The sequence below is a fragment of the Choloepus didactylus genome, chromosome 4 (genome assembly GCF_015220235.1).
Source record: "Choloepus didactylus isolate mChoDid1 chromosome 4, mChoDid1.pri, whole genome shotgun sequence".
In the NCBI taxonomy this organism is placed as follows: Eukaryota; Metazoa; Chordata; class Mammalia; order Pilosa; family Megalonychidae; genus Choloepus; species Choloepus didactylus.
The window spans coordinates 187697042-187705346 of record NC_051310.1 but is presented as its reverse complement, the minus strand read 5'-3'; the positions used below and the strand labels follow the sequence as shown (position 1 = coordinate 187705346).

The following is an 8305-nucleotide window of genomic DNA, read 5'->3' as shown; positions in this document are numbered from 1 at the left end:
TAAGAAACAATTTAATTTCAGCTAGAAAATGCTGTGGCATTTCAATTTACCATCCCCCATTCTCTACCTCCAAGCCAGCCAGAATGATGTTGACCTACCCTCCTGGAGCTTCTTGATAGTTCTGGGAGAAATATCAATCTTATTCTCTAATAAATTTAGTAGTGTATCTTGATCTGTCTGATAGCTACCTGAGAGATCATCCCAGAGTCTTGCATAGATGTAAAAAATGGATACAACTATATGCTGTCTACATGACACTCCAAAGTATCAGAAATTCCAAAGTCAGAAATAGATCAAAAGAGAAAGGAGGAATAATTGTAACCAAAAGAAAAAAAAAAATCATTAACTAAACAAGGCTGTGGTGGCTGTAAAGATAAATGTCAAAATATGTTAAGTTAAAAATTGTTAACAGAGACAGGAAAGGACATTACATATTGATAAAAGGGTCAATACATCCACAAGATATAAGAATTATAAACATATATATACCTAACAACAGAACCCAAGTTACATGAATCAAAAATTGACAGATTTAAAGGAAGAGAGGGTTCTATAGTAATAGTGGGAAACATCAAAACACATATTTGGGGGTCTAAAATTAAATACATAACAAGGCATAGTTTCACATTGTCATGTCAAAGGCTTTAAGGTCATAAGAGGAAAATAGAGAGGGCAAATCATTCCCCAGAGCCAACCCCAAATCCCAATACAACTTTCAACAATAAAATAAATGGAAACAAATTTATTTCTACTATAAGAGATCATCAAAAATATGAATTTCAATACATATTTAAACATCAAAGTAATTTTTGAGTGGGAGATAACATAAAGAACATCTGGAACCATTTAATAAATAAGTAGTGGATAACACTACAATTTAAAACAAGTACAATATTTCTATACTATAATTTTGCAAAGACAGTTCTTTGTTTCAGTGTACATTTGTTCTCATCTCCTTTAGATATGTGTTAGTCATTCACATGATAATTTGATGTCATTTCAAGGACTCCTCTAAGCCTTGGCAGTTATATCCAGGGGCAGTGATCTTACTAGGCATTATGGAGTGGTTGAGTCACACTTTAATATTTTCATTTGGTTTCACCTCCAACTAAAAGTGGTGACTTGCAAATAATATTTATCTTTCAAATTATATTGGTAAATTTGGAAAATATGTGAAATGCATATATCACAGAAAATATTGATAATACTCTTTCAATTTAAAGGTAACTGGAAAGCTCTTTGAAAATCTTGAGGTAATTCTGAAACAAACCTGATTAACTACAAATGACAATATCAAACTTGATGTCTTGGTTGTAGGTTCAAATGAAAGAAAATAATCATCGGAATTTTAGTGTGGAATTTCCCCTTTTCAGAGAGTGTTTGTGCTATCCAAAGAAAAACAATTAACCAGAGAACACTCAGATGTAGAAGTCTACTTTAGGTTTCCTCTAAGACCATAATAAAGGTTGTGGACATACCACACAAGTCTAGAAAATCAAGTTATCAAGGCAGATTTTTTATTTCTATTCCTAAATCACATAGATTAGGCACTAGAGAATATAGGTTAAATGGAAAATGGGGGCCATGAAGGGCAACTGGAAATCAGAGGAATAGTCCCTGTTTTAGTGTCCAAGACTGTTCAATCAAATAACATGAAATGGGTCAAGATAAACAATGGGAATTTGCTCATATTTTGAGACCAGTACAAAGGCCAAACCTTTAGGACTTGCCAAGGCAAATCTTTCTTCCCAAAGACTGATATTCTGGGGCTGGCTGCTGGCAATTCTTGGCTCTTCTGTCACTTGGTCTCTCCCTTCTCTTAAGGATTAGCTTCTAACTCCTGTAGTTTTCTCTCTCTGTCTGAATTTCACTCTATTTATAAAGGATTCCAGGGGAGGATAGTGAACCATCCTGATTGAGGTGGGCTATACCTTATCTCAAGTAACTTCACAAAATAGTCCCACTTACAAAGGATTCACACCAAAGGAATAGATAAGGTTTAAGAACATGTTTTATTAGAGTACATACAGCTTCAAACTACCACAGTCCAATAAACTGGAGGGGAGGTTACTTACCTTTAATGAGAAATACATCTTTGTTCCCCAAGTATTCCTAACACAACCTGATAGAAATAATTTATGGGTTTCTCTCCTCCTTTGAGACTCTCCCTTAGGTGAAGACATGCAATTTATTAATTTTGCCTAAAGCATTTGACATCTTCAAAGCAAGCCAATGGGATATCTACTAATTACAAATACCACTTTTACATCCCATAAGAGGTAAGTTATTTTTGATAACTTTCCACAGTTTCTCTTAGTTGAGTCTCTTCTGCTGCCACCTACAGATTTGGAATTAAAGTACTGTATCTGCCGGACACTTATTTTAATCAGTTTTGTAACCCTTAATAGTCCTTCTTTATAAGAGTGGTTTATGCATGGTTTTATGGCTTGGGATAAAATGGAGAAGTGTTTAAACACTATTACATTGTTTTAAAAATTCATAAGGGAAAAATAATGCATGCATGTGTAGACATTTTTCCTTTATATGTTATATTTTTAACTTATAGAAATATTCATAGAAACAAATGCACAAATAAATAAATAATTAAAAATTTGACACATATATAACCAGAATCCAGATTAAACAACAAAAAACATTAGGACCACTCAGGAATTCCATATTGTTTGATGAATAGTACTGCTATTTATATTATAGTCAACCTTCTTATTAACATATAAATGAATTTCCATTATATATTAAATTCATTTGCCTGGAATTGCTCAGTCATAGGTACATATATTCTGCCTTAGTAAATACTGCCAAATGGTTTTCCAATGTGATTGTACTAATGTACACTCACACCAGCAGTGCATGGCAGTTATGGATGCTCAATACCCTTGTCATCATTTAATATTTCCCATCACTTTGATCATATATTATTTTCATGATTCCTGTTTTTTTTTCTTTTTCCATGTTTTCTTTTAACTCTGGACATTTTTAATATGCTTGTTTTAAGTACTTTCCTAGTAAGTAAAATATCTGAGATTTATTAGAGATGTTTTCTGTCACTTTCTTTCTTCCTTTGACATCACAATCTTGTTTCTTTGAATGTTTTGTGATTATTTTTTGAAATCTGGACATTTGAATTTTTTAATGTGTTAACTGTAGAATTAAGATTGTCTGGCTTCCAAAAGCTTGTTTTATTTTTTTAATTCTTGAAGGTGGTATTAGTATATTTAATGATTTTTCCAACCTATTTTTGCAAAGACAGTATGCTTAAATGTACATAATCACTGTAGTCTCTGTTTCTTTAGCATGTATTCAACTAGTGTTATGACAGAGATTCCCTGAATGCAAGGAGCTAAAAGAACAACAACAAAATGTACCTCTCTCAGGTTTTGCAGATTACCTGTAGCTGAGTCTCTCCTTTAGAACCTAATCAGTATTCCCTTGGGGGCCAATTTCAGTGAGGAAGATTTTAGCATTTCACTATCACCTTAGATGGTTAATGTAAGAATTTTATAGGTATTATTTATTAGATTGATGAATTGTTTTATTATATTCTGCTAGAAATTTTGTCATAAATTGCATGTGGAATTTTATCATATGCCCATAAAATTTTAAATTATAATGATTTTAATGCATAGATTGATTTTCATAGATGGAAACAACCTTGAATTATTGCATATATGATGTACTCCTTTGGCTATATCATACATTTCAAAATGTGTATAATTTTACAAACTATCCAAATATAAGAGTACAGATCAATGTGTTTCAGAACAGTATATCTTAGTGTAAGGTTTTTTTTAGGGGGCATCATTTCATTCATTTAACAATATGAATGTGAGATTCATCCTTCTCCTTTCCCTTTTCCTTCTTTAATTGTGGTATAAAATTCATTGTATGAAAGCCTTAGTTTTCCAGGCAACAATATACCATAGACCAATTTCCTTAATTAAAAGAAACTTATTATCTCACAGTTCTGGGGACTAGAAGTCTGAATCAAGATGTTGGCCAGACCATGCTTCCTCTGAAATTCATAGGTTTCTAGCAGTGGGTGGCACCATGTGATGTTACTTCTCCTGTGGCATAATTCTATCTCTCCCTCCATCATATAGCTAACTCTGTCCCTCTCTGTATAAGCAAATTTCCTCTGCATATACAAATACCAGTGTGTAGGGCATGGCAAGTTCACCAATACTGTTAGCAGTATATATATATATGACATAATTCATCTAAAGACTGGCCTTCCCAGACCCTTTCATTGTGCTGATTTTAAACTCAGTTTGGTCCTCATTAGAAATACATTCAGAGATACTTCCAAGCCTTGAACCTCACCATCCATATGGAAACACCTGCACATTTAATACCAAAGTAGTAGAGTCCAAGGCATTTTTATATTTTGTCTAACCCAAGATAATAATTTATTTTGATTTTGCTATCAGTTTACCATTATAAATATCACTGTTGAAGAAATGTCTGTTTCCATAATCCCTAACATATTGGGCCACCTCTTATGTGCCCTGCAGCTGTGTCAAAGCTGTAGCTTCTCCAACCTTCCTTAGGAATTCCAAGAATTCTGAAGGGCACATCAAAGCATTTCAAGTGATTAAATATTACTTGCTTATAGCACTAACTTGCTCTCTACTGCACACTTTGTTAGCTTTTCTCCCTTACCTATCTCATATTCTTCATTCCCACATTTATGCTTCCTGGAATCACCTACCAATTAAACATAATATATCTTAATCTCTCTCAAAGGATCTGCTCAGGAGGGAATTTAAATCCTGACAATTCCTGTCTCTTATATGGTGTTTGTAAAATGGGAGCATGCATATCCAAGCCACAAATGAAACTGTGCAGATGCAACTAAAGGGAGACAAAGATAATCTTAATACAACATTACAGAATTATTGGAAGCTCTCATTGGAAACTATTAGTATTTGAAACATAAACACTTTTTCTGCATCAGTAACCTTGACCTGAACATTACTATATTTCCTAAGGCCAAATTCCAGATGAAGCTTTCAAATGGTGCTTTCATCTTTCCCCTTCAGATTTTGCATTGTTTAAATTTTGATTATCAATAGAGAAATCATAAAAAATGAAAACAGATTCTTTGCTTTCTTGAAAGCAAATGATGCTAAAAATGCCAAGTTACTTCAGAAAATATTGTTAAAAATGAGAATATTAATATATGTAGCATGCTGTTCTAAGTCTGGCATTGGTACTATTATCATTTCCATAATTTAAATTGAAACCATGAGTCAAGAATTGTAACTGGAGCTAATCTGATAATCATGGTTAGTGTCCTCTACTCACCTTAAATGACAGATACATTATTGCTCCTCCTTGTGGTTGCTAAACCACACTGAAATAAGAGGAATTTATGAGTGTCTCTCCCCATTGAGACACAAACCTGGTAGTTTGAATGCAATTTGTTATGATTTCCAAAGCATCTGAGACCAGGAAATGATGCCACTGGGTCTTTGTTAATTATCCAGGGTAGCTGTGATTTCCTTATTGAGAAACACTAATTTATATATAATTCCCCTGCTTTTCTGTGTTATTTTGTACAACCCCTTCTCAGTCACCTTGATGTAAGTGTATTATTTGTTGGATACACACTTTAACTTACCAAACATCATTTCAATATTCAGCATTTTCCACATGGCTTCCCCCAAGTTTTATGTCTGAAGATGAAGTAAGATTTCTTTAACATGCCCTAAAATATTTTTAAAAGCTTCAGAAAGAATACAAATTATGAATATATGTATTACTCATTTTATATCTTTCTTTTTATCTCACAACTAAATTGAGTTCATCCTAAAATAATTCCTTATCCCATAATCATCATCAGTCTTCAGTCCCAATTCCAATTCACTTCTTTCCTAAGAAGGTTGATATAGGTATTTAAAAAGGAATTCATTGCTGTGTGTGCCTGACCCTGGCCACAGACATCCACTCCAGTACTCCTTATTACAGGAGAATCACTGGGGCCACTGCCCGGCAGGAAATGCAGGAGGGATCATAGGAGGTCTCCTGAAGAGCTGCTATGTCTTTTTCTTCAGAACAGAACAATAATAGTTGTGAAATCAAAACACCAAATCTTTGAACTCTGGAGAATGTTCATGAGCCTCATAAATGACAAAATTCCCAATGGCCATCATTATGACTGGCTTGCCTGCCTGGAGCAAAACCTAAGTATCCAAGAATCTCACATGCTATCTTTGCTGAATTGAGGTATCCACCAAAGTGTTCAATCTTGGTGTGCATAGGTATGAAACAGTCAAGTCCTATAAGTCCTATGACTTTTTCTGGCATAAAATGAAGAGGCCATAAAGATACACAGTGTGCTCTGGTAGTGCTGGAAGATGTTAAGACCTCTCTAACTGAGGAGAGTGGGCAGACTACAGTGCTTGATCTACCAATACCACCCAGAAGAGAAGGGACATGATTTTAAACTTCACCAAGGAGAATTCCTTTAAAGTATTCTTTGTGGAATCTGTCTGTGATGATACTGATATTATATCATCCAACATCCTGGACATAAACATGTTGAGCCTGACTACCCTGAAAGGAACAGGGAGAATATGGTGGAAGGTTTTCTGAAGAGATCAAGTGCTGCAAATTTACCTCTCAGTCCCTCAACCCAGACAATTATGACAAGGATCTTTCTTTCATCAATGTGATAAATGTGGGCCAGCAATTTGTAGTGAACAGACTCCAAGACTATATCCAGAGCAAGATTGTCTACTCCCTCACAAATATCCATATCCAACCTGATACCATTTACTTTTGTCAGCATGGAGAAACTGAGTTCAATATCTTGGGGAAGATTGGGGGTAACTCTGGACTCTCATTGCAGGGAAAGCAGTTTGCTCAAGCTCTAAGGAATTTTCTGGAGGAATAAGAGATAGCAGACCTCAAAGTCTGGACAAGCCAATTAGAAAGGATTATCTAGACCACTGATTCCCTGAGATGACTTATGAGCAGTGGGAAATTCTGTATGAGGTTGATGCTGGTGTGTGCAAGGAGATGGCTTATGCAGACATCAAGAAGCAGTACCCAGAAGATTTTGCCCTTCAAGATCAAGAGGAATATCTGTATCTGTGTCCTGGTGGGTAGTCATACTAGGACTACTAGTACAGTGACTGGATCCTGTCATCATGGAGCTGGAGTGCCAGGGCAATGTGCTCATTATCACCCACCAGGCCATCATGTGCTGTCTTCTGGCCTACTTCTTAGATAAGAGTTCAGGCAGTACTGTTGGACTCCCAGTAGCCACTGAGTCAAGTACTTGCTGAATTTGTTCTGCTGTTACAAAAGCCCCAGGGGACAATAGCTGCTGCTGGAGCTCCTTGTCCTGCTTGGCTATAGGATGAGTATCAAGCTGACACTCCTGGAAGCATCAGATGTGCTACTATACTTGAAGTGCCCTCTCCATACCATCTTCAAATTTACAACTCAGGCCTATAGGTTCAAAGTGGAAACAAACTCTGTGGAGGCAGTGAACACTGATCAAGACAAACCAACCAAAATTTCCCCAAGAACCAAATCACTGTAAGGAACAGCTTTATGCCTTTGTCCCATTTGAACACAATAAGGCATCCAAGAAATTACAGTGTTGGGAGCTGGACCCTTAGTCCCCTGAGCCCACTTCATGCCCTAGATATGCAAGAAGGTACTGACCATCTGAAGACCCAAGTCAGCATTCCAGTGGTGTAACTGTGTGTTTTCTTCCAGCCCTGGCCTCCTGCTCTTATCACTAATCATCAAAAAATCATTTAACTTCCAACTTAACCCCCCAAACACACACCCACACTCTCCCCACCATTAATCTTTTTTCTTTTTTTAAATTCAGTTTTACTGAGATATATTCACATATCATACAATCATCCACAGTGTACAATGAGTTGTTCGCAGTACCAGCATATAGTTGTGCACTCATCACAATTTTCAAACATTTTCACTGCTTCAAAAAAAATTAAAATAAGAATAAAAATAAAAGTATAAAAGAACTCCCCAAACATTCCATCCCCTATCCCACACTATTTTTTGTTTAATTTTTGTCCCCATTTTTCTACTCATCTGTTCATATATTGGATAAAGGGAGTGTGAACCACAAGGTTTTCCCAATCACAAAGTCATACTGTGTAAGCTACATAGTTATACAATTATCTTCAAGAATCAAGGTTGCTGGGTTGCAGTTCAACAGCTTCAGGTATTTCCTTCTAGTTATTCCAATACACTAAAAACTAAAAAGGGATATCTATATAGCACATAAGAATACCCTCCAGAG

At 35.6% G+C, this 8305-nt stretch overlaps 1 pseudogene; it reads left to right on the top strand.

Annotated features, from left to right (window-relative positions):
- Positions 1–6058: 6058 nt before the first annotated feature.
- LOC119532491 lies at positions 6059–7775 on the top strand (annotated as a pseudogene).
- Positions 7776–8305: the final 530 nt, after the last annotated feature.